The 15,013-nt window shown below is 34.5% G+C and overlaps 1 long non-coding RNA gene across 1 annotated transcript in view; it reads left to right on the top strand.

The window, feature by feature from the left end:
- LOC139082034 (uncharacterized) overlaps nt 1-15,013 on the top strand; it is a 180,116-nt gene that overhangs the window by 163,661 nt on the left and 1,442 nt on the right. The window contains exon 2 of the long non-coding RNA XR_011537694.1: nt 7,164-7,224. This is a non-coding gene — a long non-coding RNA (uncharacterized lncRNA). The remainder of the gene's footprint in view (nt 1-7,163; nt 7,225-15,013) is intronic.

Below are 15,013 nucleotides of genomic sequence, written 5' to 3'. Positions count from 1 at the left end.
AGAGGCAATCAAGAGAATTTCTCCATCCTACTGCCAAATATCTGCATGATGACTACACAAAAAAGTGGTTGGCATACCTACTCAACAATGTTCCTTTTGTCACTATCTCTTCCCTCTTTTCATTCATATTTTTCCCTCTTCACTGGATCATTCCCACCAAAACACAAACTTGGTTTATTATTATTCATCTTAAACATGTTTCCTTTAACTCACACCACTTTTCAAGCTAAGATGTGTCTCTGTTCCCCTTTACAGGAAAGCCTGAAGGGGCTTTTCCCTTGTCTAACAAGAGACGTCCTTCTATACCTTATATATACATTATCAAATCTTATTGACCAGTTTGATTGTTTATATCTGATCCACTCCCTGTAGACTAGAGACCAGAATCGAACTGAACCTCTTTTCCAAGCATCGTGTCAAGTAATATAGCTCCAGGAAAGTGAATATTTGATCTGCTGTAGGGATTGAAGAACTAGAGTCTTGAAAAGTTCCACAGTGGGAAGAAGAGCGAACAATGTGGACTTCCAGGTTAGAAAAAAATCAAAATCAGGACAACTGCACTGTCAGAGGGCAAAACTAAGTCAAATATTTTGTAAATTAGTTTCTTTCTTCCCAAGGAATAAGGTTTTAAGTTAGAAAAAATCAGAGCTAATATTACCTATTGTTATATACCTATATAGGTATATAGGTATAATTACCTACATCAAATTCCTTTTTTTATAAGATTACACATTACTTGAATTTTTATATAATTTATTACCCAATTGTGAGCCGTTTTGAAAATGGAAGGAAAAAGGGCAAAGGTGAAGTCATATGAGGTGCTGGGGCTCCTCGCTGTGTATTTATTCAGATGCTTGTAGCTTGTGGAGAACTATTTTGAGTGGCGTCTCAATCTTACATGCACAGTAACTCAGCAGCTTATCTCCTTCTCCTGATTGTCTGGTTTTCTGCTCAGGTAGTCATATCATCGCATCAGAACAACCATTCAGAGACAGTACCAGGGACAGTTCTCTCTCCCTCTGGTTAGAAAACAGATACATTTCTTATCATTTAAACTTTTTGTTTTCGCTTGTTGGATACAAACACACTAGATACAGATAGTGAAGTATAACTTGAACTGACATTTTTTTTTTCTTTTAGAAAGGAGTGAGAATGTAGTACGCCTAGATATTTATTAGATGATAAAAGCAAATATTTATATTTTTAAACACAACAGTCTATCACTATCCTCCAAGTATCAAATTTCATGAAAGGCTCTTTTTTTTTCACAGTTAATAATGGAACATGTTGTTTTCAGCCTTTTTAGAGAAAGAACAAGGGATGACTAATTCACAAATGCACATTTATCTTTCATTCAAATATATGCTGACTGAGAATTGAAGGTTTTTAAAATCGAATGGACATATTATCCATTCAGAAGTGATTTACTACTATCTTACTAGTGAATTTCCTCAGTCTATTCGAATATTGTCCTTCAAATACCAATTTTCCAGGAATAAAAATCACATTTAATTTAGTATTTTCCTTCTTAGGCATACTTTCATACTCATGCCCAATTTTGAGGAGAAAATAAATGAGATTTTATGGACTTCCCCTATTGAAAAAAGAGGAATTTAGAATGCAGTAGCTGTAGTCCAGAGTTCATTCCATTAGCGTTATAAGTTGAAAAGAATACTACAATATTTTACGCCTTTTCTGCATCCACTCTCCAATTTAAGCAACAAAATATCTGAAAAAACTGGAGGCACTGAAATTACATACATTTAATTGAGCCAGGAGCAGCGACCAGATTTTTTATCTCTCAAAGCAGATAGGCTACATCTGTCTGGTTCAACAAAGAGAGTCTCTGGAAAATAAGAGATGTTTAATAAGTATTTTTGAATGAATTGATAAACCCAATGATCTGGAGACCAAAAGACAACATGATAACTGGTAGATAGTGGTGGGTGGTGGGGGGCACTGGGAATGGTGAAATGCTCCAGAGGTTGTTCCAGGCTCTCTCTGAGTGGGAAGGAAGACTTTGGAGGGACTGCACACGTAGAAGTGCTTTTTCCTCTGGATTAGTTCATTGTGTCTCCTATAATGAGAGGAGAGTTGCTTCTATTTAATCTAGTCCGTTTGATCACTGTATTAGTTGGCTCAAGATGCTGTAAATCAAAATACCATGGACTGGGTAACTTCAACAACAAAATCTATTTTCTCGCATTTCTGGAAGCTGGGAAGTCCAAGATCAAGGTGCCAGCAAATTCGGTTTCTGGTGAGAGCTCTCTTCTTGGTTTGCAGACAGCTGCCCTCCCACTCTGTCCTCATATGACCTTTCCTTGGTGTGTGCAGAGAGAGAGAGAGAGAGAGAAAGAGAGAGAGAATTTCATCTTCTTATAGGTCACTAATTCTATCAGATTAGGATCTCACCCTTCGATGTCATTGAATCTTTACTGCATCCTGAAAACCCTGTCTCCAGATACAGTCACATTGAAGGTTAGGGCTTCAATGTATGAATGGTGGGGCGGTAGGGGCACAATTCAGTCCATGTAATCACTTATCCTCTCAGTTCTGCCAGCTGTGAGTCCTTCAACTTCTATTAAGAGCCACATCCTGCCTCTACCAAACTAATTCTTCTCCAATACAATCCAAAGTATTTAATTATTTTTAGAAATATTTTTCTGATTATGAGTCTAATCATGTCACTTCATTTCTTAACATCATTTAGTGACTGCTCATCACCAAACTCCTTAACAAGAGCTCATTGCATCTATTATCTTAATTATGCTTAATTACCCTACAATATTTCTGGCCCTGTCTCATAGTTTCCACCTCTTGAGCTGGCATTTTAAGTGGGATATACATGTCTCCAAATGGACGTTTCTGTGGCAGACTATAAAAGGACTAAAAAAGAATGAATTTGGAAAAATCACTTAAGTTTTTTTTAATATATTTCCATATTGATAAAAGAGAAAGAGTCAATTTATTTTTTAAATTGCTGGTAAGAATACACAATAGTACAACATTTCTGGGGATAACTTTGCAGTTTCCAGCAATATGATATAGTCAGTCAACCTTTGACCCAGAAATTTCACTTCTAGGAATCTGTCACTTGGCAGAATTAGAAAAAGATGCATATGCAAATCTATCCATGAAAGCAGCAATTTTAACAACATTCTGGAAACAACACAAATGCTCATAAATCAAGGACTAGTTAAATCAACTATGGTGCATCCATATAATAAAGTACTATGCAGAAACGAGGACTATTTCTATTCACCACGATAGAGTGACCTCCAGAATACATTATTAACTGTAAAAAGAAAGGTGGAGAAAAGTATGCTACTAGTTATCTAAAGGGATATGTGTGTCTGTGTGCACATGACTATATTTATCTATATATTTGGAAATGGAAGGAAAAGCAAAAACTGAAAACAATGTTTACTATTAGTTATAGGAATGGAACAGGCTGGAAGACATAGAGAGAGTAGCTATTTTTTGCTGAATATATCTTTTTCTAATCTTGACTTTGGAACCATTTTATTATTTGAATATTTATAAGACAAATTTAAATAAAAGTAGCACCGAAAGTTGAAAGCAGAATGAAATGAATGAGCCCATGTATCAATCAGAGTTTTTCCACAAAGGGAAGGATTACTTGAAATGATTTTAAACCCAGTGCTTTGTCTATGCTTGCCTAGTGGAGTGTTCAATAAGGACATAAGAAGCCAAAAATAAATTAAATTATTTTAGCAATCATAATGTAAGTTTACATGTTGCTATTGCTATTCTGAGACAACTGTTTTTATATTTGCAGTATATATTATATGCACTATATGGATGTGTGTGTGTATTGTATAATCAAGTAAATATTTATGTTGATGTTGTTTAGTATCGGATTTTGAGCTGAGGAAAAGATGATGCACTTGTAAAATTGGAAGGATTAAGTAAAAATCTTTTAGTCCTAATTTAACTGGGAGTATCAGTATGAACTCATGATTTATTTTAGCAATTAAAGTAAGTTCAATGAAAAAAATCTAGGAAAAAATGACCAACCATTAGGAACTCTTCGCTACCTAAGTTCTAGTATCTATATAACTTTTTCCAGTACAAGGACTAGTGTTCCTTGGAGAAATGGCACGTTTCAGTTCTGGGTTAGGATATAACAAAGTATGCAAGATAATCCTGGAACATATTGCCATATCAAATAGTAAGAAAGTTATCAAAGACTTCTGCTAGGGTCATGGCAAAATTATTGAGAGGCGAACTTGAAGAAAATGTCCCTTGTCAAAGAGGAGACAATTCAAACATCAATGAGAATAATAATTGCAATGGTTTGCAACTCATCAAATATGATTAAACGCACAAGTTCATAATGATACATAAATTAAGTTTAGATCATGCTAGGAAACCAATTCACTACTTTATTTTATTTTTTCCAGCTTTATTGAGATATAATTGAAAAATAAAATTGTAATATATTTAAAACATATTATGTGATGCTTTGACCTGTATATACATTGTGAAATGATTGCCACAATCAAGTTAATTAACACATCCATCCCCTTATATAATTACCTTTTTATTTGTGGTGAGAACACTTAAGATCCAGTCTCTTAGCAAATTTCACGTATGCATTACAGTATTATTGATTATAGTCACCATGCTCTACATTAGATCCTCAGAACTTAATTCCAATTCACTGTTTTAAAAATGGAAGATAAAGAACCAAACATTTATTTTACTTTTCTTGTAAAAACTATACCTTAGCATAACCATATAACTGATGAGGGAAGTATCTCTTGATAAAAGTATTCCAGCTAATAATTAAAGAAAATAAAGTAGAATTGAAATATTACTACTATCCAATCCTCATGACATAGTGGATCTCGGCAATGATATCAATGGCAGTCAACCTTAGAAAAAGACGGACGACCAGAGTTTATGTGCATCTTCAGGAACTATAGAATAATACCTATGAAGTATTCCTGTAAAAACCTTGATCAAGTCTTTGGATATAACTACAAATGTACAGGAAATGCAGTGTCAGACAAGCGTCACAGTGGTAGATATTCCCGGATGATCCAGACTATGGAAAACTTTATAGGGCAAGTTACCTGGTTCATCAACAAAGAAATGACAAGGAAAAGGAAAGCAGGGAGACATATAGATTAGAATGGATGTAAGAGATAAAACAATCAGTTGAAATTTATGGACCATATTTGAATCCTGATATAAACAAATTGAAAAAAATGGGACATTCAGAGAAATTTGAACTTGAACTGGTATTGGATGAAGTTAAGGAATTATTATTAATTTTATTTTAGGTGTGACAATAGTATCGTGTTTATGATTATTAAAGCAGTATTATCTTTAAAAATACATACTAAAATATCCATGAACAGAATGAGTTGTATTTGTTTCAGAATAATCCAGAGAGTAGAGAGCGTGCTTCGGTTGGAGATGTCAATGAAACAATATTGGTTGTGAACTGATAATTGGTGAAACTACATGGATCAACTTTTATGGTTTTTAAAGCTTTCCATAGTAAAAATTAAAACCTTTGATAATATTTTTGAGTGTTGGGAGGACAAAACTATATAATATATAGAAACATACATAAATATACTTCTAAGTATTAATGTATGCTTTTATTATTTAAGAACTATATTCAAACAAGGCGTGTGTTGTTTTAGAGATAACTTGAGAAAATAAATTCAAATATCACACACTTATGTGGCACTACACATACCCTGAAAATAATGAAACTGCCAAATTTATTACTTAATACCAATGTTATTGGGCATAATCCTGACATGACCTATAAAAGGGATGTGATTTGTCTGTTTCTCCCAGTGATTCAAATAGGCAATTTACTGAAAATCTAGATATATTGGTGTAATCCAAAATCAAACCAAGTGACAGTTTCAAAAGAGTAAGCAATAAAGGGACAAATTACGAATCAGCACCAAACCTTATTACAGTTATATTTGAATGAAAAGGAGTAAAGCAGATGCATTTCTTCTTGGAATAGTAAATGAATTTCAGGTCCCATAGAAAACCTGGAAGTTTTATTATTTAAATCTTGGGTACTTCTATAAGTAAACTGTTCTAAGCCCAATGACAATATTTACTAAGTGGAAATCAGACGACAAATTCCATAGTTCATTCCATGCCATGCTCAGAGACCTCTGATTAAGCACCTTTTCTAGTCATTTCGCTGTAGCAGCGTCTTTGGTTTGGATTTGATATTGTTCATCATTATGTTTGTTCAAGCACCTCATACAGTGCCTGGAATGGAGTGTTCGCTCAGCAATTATTTGTTGAATATCTGATTAGCATTTTATCACTCCCTTAGGATTAACTTCTCTACTATGTGTCTTGGTGGGATGTGATTGGCTAAATTAAGGTACTACCAGCTGATAGTTAATTTCAGGTATCAAACTTTTTAATGCAAAATCGAATGCAAAGAATGAACCACTTATATTGGAATTTGGCTAGTTGAGAGAAAATTTGGAGAGACACCTTAGATGATTTCCAGAAATCCTTTAATAAGATTATATAGATGACTATCCAAGTAGTTTTGTTGTTTTTTTTTTGCTGAGGAAGATTTGCCCTGAGCCAGCATCTGTGCCAGTCTTCCTCTGTTTTTTAGTATGTGGGCTGCCAGCACAGCATGGCTGCTGACAGAGTGGTGTAGGTCCAAACCCAGGCTGCTGAAACAGAGCATGCTGAACTTAACCACTAGGTAAACAGGACTGGCCCACCAAGTGGCATTCTTAAGGTTAAGACCCAACCTCTAGTAAATAATGGTCCCCCAAATTACCTATAAAACAACAAAGAGGGAGAACTGCTGTAGGTAAAGCCAATTCAATTGCATACATATCAAATTAGATACACGCTGTAGTCACGAGACCCTCTGCACTCCATGGGGATATACCTAAGAGTAAGAAAAGATAGCCAGCTGAGATAGTTCTTTGAATATATTTTCCTCTCAATGGGTTAAATGATTGTTTGCTTGCAAACAGCATACACTGCATTTATACAGCAATTGAGATATATATTATGTATGGCTTTCATTAAGCATTAAATGGGAAAGAGAGTCTTAGTTTGATTCACCAAAAAATTGCTTTAGAGACCTTAACCAAAGACACTGTATTTCTTTATTTTTATTCCTCTAGGCAATGAACTTGTGGGCAGCAGAAAGTAAGATGAATGACAAAGCTATAGAAGATAGCTGAGGTAAGAATTACATAATTGCAATTCACACAAATAACATTTTCCTGAACTGCGATTACCCCCACAGTTGCTACCCATTTCTGAAATTATCCTACAGGTTTATCTACCAATGGGATATAATCAAATTCAGAGAAATGTGTGGTTGAGAGTTGAAAAGATACTAAAAAAAATAAATGTCTTACTTTGATTTGCAACTCCACTATACAAAATCAATAACCCAAAAGATTTTTTCTCCCTGTATTTTCTAACACTCGATAGATAAATAAAGGATAGTTTCGATGAAATTGTTTTAATTACACAATATTTTTTCAAGGCATGAATCTAATATCAAGGCTTGGAGCCGTCACACCTGGGATAAGATTCTGGCTGTCACTTATTAAGTACTGGGAATATTAAACTGCTTGCAACTTCGCTGAGCTTTTGACCACCTGCTGTGTTACGGAGTGATAGAGCTATGGGAGAAAAGCCTGGAATGGGGGTAAAACTTTGCTAATTCAGGTCCAAGCAAACTCCCAGATAAACCACAAGTCAAAAGGAAAGAGATGCTGAGGCTTGAAACTTCTCTGTCTGCAGTTTGGATCTATATAATGTTCTCAAGGGTCATTTTCTTTGACTTATTAAAAGGAGACATTGAAAAATGAGCATTTTATCACTCTCTTAGGATTCATTTCTTTACTAGGTTTCTTGATGGGAAGTATATTTCTTATATTTCTAAAAGTTTGGATACTTGTTTCCAAACTTAAGTTTCACGCAACCCTTTAGGAAAAGCAGGGAAGTTATTGTTTTCCCATTTTAGATATGAAGAACCTGAAGCTCAGAGATATTAAGTTGTTTGTTCAATAATTGACACCTAATAAATGGCAAAGTCATGCTTTCTGACACTTTCATTTCACTCATTTGCTTATCTATTCATTTAATCAATAAACATTTCTGTAACACATTCTGTGTTCCAGGTTGTATATGAAACATTGTGTATATGATAATGAACAAGGTGGGGAATATAGACAATAAATCTAATCAGGCAAATAATACATAATTACATGTGACAAATGTAATGAATGACAGAATAATACATGAAGAACTTTCTAAATAAGTGACTTCTTAGCAGAAATTAGAAATACATGAATGAGCCAGAAGATGGAGCGCCTGTTTCAGGCATATAGAACAGTATTTGTGAAGGCTTTCCACCTGATCTTCTCTATTGCCCCTCAGCGCCAGAATTGGAATTCTGTGTGTGGGAGGGTGTGTGGGTGGGTCTACGCCTCTACTTCGGGTCATGGCTTCTCAAAACGCCGCTAACAATATCTAGCAATGTCTTTTGTAGAGCTGATTTGTGAATGTAAAATGGGATGGACAGGAAAGGCAGAAAAGAGAAAGGACTTATGTTTGGTGCCCTTTCTATTCGTGTTTAGAGAATTTAGTCATCAATGATTTCCACTCCACTCTGTTAGCCATGTGACATTGGCAAGATCCAATGAGCTAGTGTGAAGGGAAAAGGCCAGTATCAGCAAAAGTCTACATATATGGTGCCTCATACGAGTCCTTGCAAAATGGAACACTCAGTAAGTACTCTTGAAGGGTGATAGCAGGTGATACCCCCGGGGTGTTTCCCAAAGAGCTGCAATTTCATATGGTTTTCTCAAGACTTGTATTCTGCCATCAAGGAGACCTGTCAGAATTTCCTTAAATCACTGAAAACATGCATAAATTATTTAAGTATCAATGTCTAACTACTTGTCTCATTAACATTTAAGTCTGAGGGAAGATAGAGTATTTTCAGCAAAAATGGAAGCAGTGGACACATTTAAAAGATCTCAAAAAGAGAGTGCCTCAGTCTCACGTCATTCAAATACTCAAATACTTGCACAAGTGGGAGTCTTATAATTTTAATAAAATTTATGTGCATAAGGCAAAGTGAAATTTTTAATATTCTCATTGAGGTATTGTTTATACCTCAATTCAACAATATTTATTAAATTTATAGAGTTATGCAACCATCACCACAATCTTATTTTAGAACATTTCCACCACTCCCTTAGAATTCTCTCATGCCCATTTAAAATTAACCCCCACTCCCACCCTCAGTGTTAGACAGCCACCAGTCTGCTTTCTGTCTTTATATATTTGCCTGGAAAAGAGAAATTTACTAAAATGATTCTGTACATCCTATACCCCATCTCCAGTTGTGGCTAAATGACAATTGGTACGGTCCTGAGCACAAGCCCATTTTAGGCCTTGTCTTTCCATACCACTCAGAGTTATTTGGGTCTTTAAAACCTTACTGGGTGTGGTAGGCAGAATAATGCTCCCTCCTCCAAGATGTCCACATTCTAGTCTCTAGAACCTGTAAAATGCTAAGTCACATGGCAAGGAAGAATTAAGGTTGCAGATGAAATTAGGGTTGTTAATCAGCTGACCTTGAGATCAGAAGATGATTCTGTATTATCTGAATGGGTCAAATGTGATCACAAGGATTCTTAAAAATAAAAGAGTGAGGTGGCATAGTCGATGACAATGTGGTGTGACATGAAAAAGACTCAACCAGCCGTTGCTGGTACTGAAGGTAGAAGAGGTGCCTCTGGAATCTGGGAAAATCAAGGAAATAGATTTCCTTCAGACCTTCCAGAAGGAACCCAGCCCTGCTAACATCTTGATTTTAACCAAGTGAGACCCATTTCCGACTTCTGATCTTGAGAACTATTAAATAATAAATTCTTGTTGTTTTTAAGCCACCAAATTTTTGGTAACTTGTTAGAGCAGGGCAAAACTGTTAATTACATAATGTAAGGGATAGGACAAGTGCCTCTTTTTCCTCATGGTAGAATACTAGTTTTCAAACAGCCTGTCAAATCTGGTGACTAGGAAAGGGACCTGTCTAATTCTAGAGAAAAGGCTTGGCATCTTCTCTGAGTGTTCTCATTGGAAAATAGCAAAGAGTTACATATGTTAACCTATAGTTGCTAACCCTAAGAACCTTGAACTGGAGTTGGTCTCTCATCTGGAATTTTCTGGCTCTCTGTCTATTCCCCCTTTTCCTCAGTATACAGACCTGCCTTGTTTACCCGATAAATGTTTACTTATCTTCAAAGCTCAAGGTTCTAGGAGCCTTTCACAGTGAGTATTGTAGGAAGGGAGGAAGCTGCACTTCGGGCATTGTGCTGGAAAGGTTCCACTCTTCCTCACCTGCTCTGTGCTCAGGAGGCTGTGCTCCACAGGCTACAGTTATAGATCCCTTTCTAGTTCTCTCTTTTTATTGGGTTCGGACAACGGGAGACAGTGTCAGGAGAGCAGAGGCATTTTGTACCTACTTCATCTTTACGTTACCTGCACGTAGTAGTGAAATGTCTGAACATCAATAATTGCTTAAATGTAATTGAACTGATTTATCTGGAATACAAATTAGAGCTCTTGAAGAATGAAGGAAAACAAGCATACAACTGTAAAATTAGTTTCTCCAAAGTAATGGAAATATATTAAGTTGCCATATGTCACTCAAATATATTTTCACTGGAGATTCTGTCCAGTTTTGCATTTTGGTTACATATTCTCCTGAAAAAAATCCATATTGTGTCAAAAACATATGCTTTGTAAAAAAGTCATAGAGAAATTATTTCACACCTTAATCTGAGATTTAAAAAATTCTAACAAATTATACATAGCTACCACCCTTAGCATTTCACTGGTTTCTTAAAAATTAAAACAAGATTGATGGCCTATAGTATTTATGATTATTATGATAAATATTATGTAATGGAAAATTACAGTTACATGCTTAATAATTTTATATGTAATGTAATCTTTATGAATAATTACATATATTGTTTTGTTTTGTGTGGGGCAGTCTGATCTTTCTATCACCCATAGTAAATGTTCTTACATCCTATTGAAATCAATGACTAATCTTCTCAGTGGAAATAATTTTTAAAAACCCTGAATATATGTCACATCCATAAAAGACAACTAGTTCAATGGGGGATAATCCTTGGAAATTGAAGCTTTTTCTTTTTTTTTTTTTTAACTTTTTTTGTTTTAGGGCTTCTGTGAAGTATTTACCCAAGAAGTGATAAACACTATGCTACTTTAACAGTACAACATTATAATAGCAGTGTTCTCTTCCACTGTGTTCTATGTCCTCTGTTCTGCGTTTTTCTCTCCCCCCTCCTCTCCTCTTCCTTCTCCTCGTCTGCCTACCCCCTTCTCCCTCCCACTCCTCTCCCTCCTGGGCTCCATCTTGGTCTTCCTTTCCCTCTCTTCTTTCTTTCCTAGCTCTTTCTCCTTCTTGCAGTACTTTTTTTCATACAACTATTAGATTGAAACTTGGGTGTTACTGATGAACTTTATACATCTCTTGGAAAATCGTTAGAAAGATTCAATTGCAATCTTTATGGACATTCTTTATTAAGAGAATATTACCTTGAGATTGTAAATTTTCAACTTATTATAATTTGTTTATCATCAGGCTAGTAACTGCTTTTCTCACTGGGAGTTTCAATCGTTCATAATGTTTTATAATTTGGAACAGCTAAATTTAGAAAATCATTGAGCATTGTTATACCAGGATTTCATTTTTACTCTAAGGATGGATGTGTTTGACAGATGCCAATTTTGTTGAAAACTGAGGTTTCAGTACAGCCTGCGTGTTATGTATGTGTATGCCAGATATTTTAGTTGTAAAGAATGCGTTACGGGGACTACGCTGATCTAAGAGATTTATTTATCATTATACACTCTTACCTCTCTTAGCTTGGTATGAGATTCTACTTAATATTTAAAACAAGTACTTACTACATAATAAGTCTGGTAGCCATCACATAGCAAACCTATGGTTGGAGAGATTTCAACTGTTTCTTAATGACTCATATATTCATCTGAATTTCTTGTTTAAAATATATAGTTTTTAGTTTCTGGTCTCCATCTTTAGCCACCAAGACATTTTTATCTTTCCATTCCCTCAGTGAAAAAAAAAAAAAAGAGTAAAATATCACCATTCATCCTGATTGCTTATATTTGGTAAAGTTGCATTTAAAATATTATTTGTATATACTTAAATGTTTTTGTTCAACTATATCCAGGCAAAATTTTCATAAAATAATACGCAATGATTATAGGTATGCAGTTTGATGAGTTTTGACAAATATAAACAGACATGAAACCACCACCAAAATCAAGATATAGAACAATTTCATCATCTCAGAATACTCCCTCATGCTCCTTTGCAGTCTGTCCCCCACAGTCACGGCCCCAGATCACCACTCATCTGCTTTCCATTGCCTAGACTACCACCGCCTACTCTAGAATTTCATATTAATGAAATCAGCGTATGCTCTTCATTCATGTAGTTGTATATATCGGTATAAATTTATTTGTTCTTTTCGGTTTATAAGTATCATTCCATTACAAGCATATAGTTTGTTGATTCAGCTGTGGATGAAAATTTGGGCTCCTTCCCAAGGGAAGGTCCGTGAAACTGCATAAAAAACTGAAGAATTATTTCCAAAGAAATCATACCATTCTACACTCCCACTCACAGTGCATGAGAATTCTGGGAGCTCCACATCACTGAAACGTGGCCTTTCTAATTCTAGCTATTGTAGTGGTTTATAGTATATCTACAGTGGTTTTAATTCACATTTTCTTGATGATTGATATTGTTGAGCTTATTTTCCTGTCCCAATTGTTCATATGAATATCTTTTTTGAAATGCCTGTTCATATCTTGTATTAATAGATATAAAGTTATTCATATTTCCTATTTCATCTTTTGTCCATTTTGGTAAGATGCTTTTAAAGAATTGTCAATTTTATCTAAATTGTTTAATTTACTGATATAAACATGTTCATAATAATCTCTTTATCCCTTTAATATTTTTAAGATATATAGTGATTTCTTTTATTTCTGATATTATTAATTTATGTTTTTCTCTTTTTTAAATTTTCATGACTATTATTCCCAGAAGTTTATAAAATTTTTTGTTGATATTTATGCATAACTAATATTTATTATTCTTCTGTGTTTTGTTGTACTTCATTGATTTATTCTATCTTATTTGCTATCTGTTACTTACCTTGATTTGATGTGCTCTTTAAACACTTAATGACAAAACTTAGGTTATTATTGACCTTTTTCTTCTTTTCTGTTATAAGCACTTGATACAATAAATTCCCCTCTACAGATTGCATCAGTTACATCTCATACATTTTGATCTATTGTGTTTTTATTATTTTTAATTTTCTTTCACTTCAAAGTAGTTCCATTTTTTCCCCCTTATTTTCCTTCGACTCTTTGACTCCTAGTATTTGGAAGTGTTGCTCAAATGCCAAATGTTTGTTTGTGTGTTTTGGGTATCTTTTCATTTTGATTTGTAATTTAACTCCAAGGACTCAGAGATAAGACTATATTTTTAAAATTCTTTGAAATTTATTGAGACATTCTTTGTGCCTTGGACTGTGGCCTGTTTTGTGCCTGGTTCCACTTGAAAAGAACGTGTGTTTGGCAACTGTTGGTATAGTGTTCTATAGATATCCACTAGGTCAATTTTGTTAGTGTTATTAAAATATTCTCTATTCTTGCTTATTTTTGTCTAATTGTTTCATCGACTCCCAAGAATGGATTGCTAAATTCTCCAATTATGATTGTGGATTTGTCCATTTTTTCCTTTAGTCCTATTAATTTTCACTGTGTTATTAGCTGTGTACACGTTAAGGATTGTTAGATCTTATTGACGATTTGCTGCTCAAGTGCACTTTGAAATGCCCCTGTATATTTTACAATGTTCTTTTTCTTGAAACTTACTGATATTAAAATACTTAGGCCAGCTTTCCTTCTATTAGTGTTTGCATGGAATGTCTTTTCTAAATCATTTACTTTCTATTCTTTATATAGTATTCCATCACTTTACCTGTCTGTATCTTTATATTCAAAGTGTTTTTTATCGTAACCAACATATTGACAGAGTTGGGTCTTGCTTTTTTAATCCAGTCTGTTAATATCTGCCTTTTAGTTGAAGTTTTTACTACATTAAGTGTAATACAATTATTGATATGCCTGGTTTAACTCTACCGTCTTGCTATTTGTTTTCTATTTGTTCTATTCTGTTCCACTTCTTTTGCAATTGTTGTCATACATTTTACTTAAGGTAATGTTATAGGCTTTAGAACACATTTTTATAACTTTTGCTTTAAACAATTGATTTTCTTTACAGTATTTAAGAAAAGAAAGTAGGGACCAGCCTCATGGCGTAGTGATTAAGTTCACACACTCTGCTTCAGCAACCTGGGGTTCATAGGTTCAGATCCCGGGCACAGACCTACACACTACTCATCAAGCCATGCTGTGGCAGCATCCCATATACAAAATAGAGGAAGAGTGACAACAGATGTTAACTCAGGGCCAATCTTCCTCACCAAAAAGAAAAAAAAGAAGAAAGCAAAGCAGTCTTTTATATTTAATCATATACCTATCATTTCATCATTCCTTCCTCTAGGTCTGAATTTCCATCTGATGTTATTTACCTGTTGCCTCTAGATATTCATTGAGTGTTATTGGTGGTATGACTCTGCTAGAAAAAATTTTTTCTCAATTTTGATTTATCTTACTCAGGAGTTTTTGAAATTTCCGTTAGGACTTTTCAGTCCTCCAGTTGTTTATTTCTGATGGACTTAATCACACTCTTGCATTACTCAGTTAAAAATTCTACCAAATGGTTTGAGGAAATTTCTACACAAGTGTTGGGGATTTCCCACTATGGTTTTGTATTTTTTTTTGTTGGTGAGCGGCTTCCCTTTTATTTCCA

The sequence above is a fragment of the Equus przewalskii genome, chromosome 1, assembly GCF_037783145.1.
Source record: "Equus przewalskii isolate Varuska chromosome 1, EquPr2, whole genome shotgun sequence".
In the NCBI taxonomy this organism is placed as follows: Eukaryota; Metazoa; Chordata; class Mammalia; order Perissodactyla; family Equidae; genus Equus; species Equus przewalskii.
Note: the sequence above shows the minus strand (reverse complement) of the source record. Positions and strands in the feature narration are given on the sequence as shown.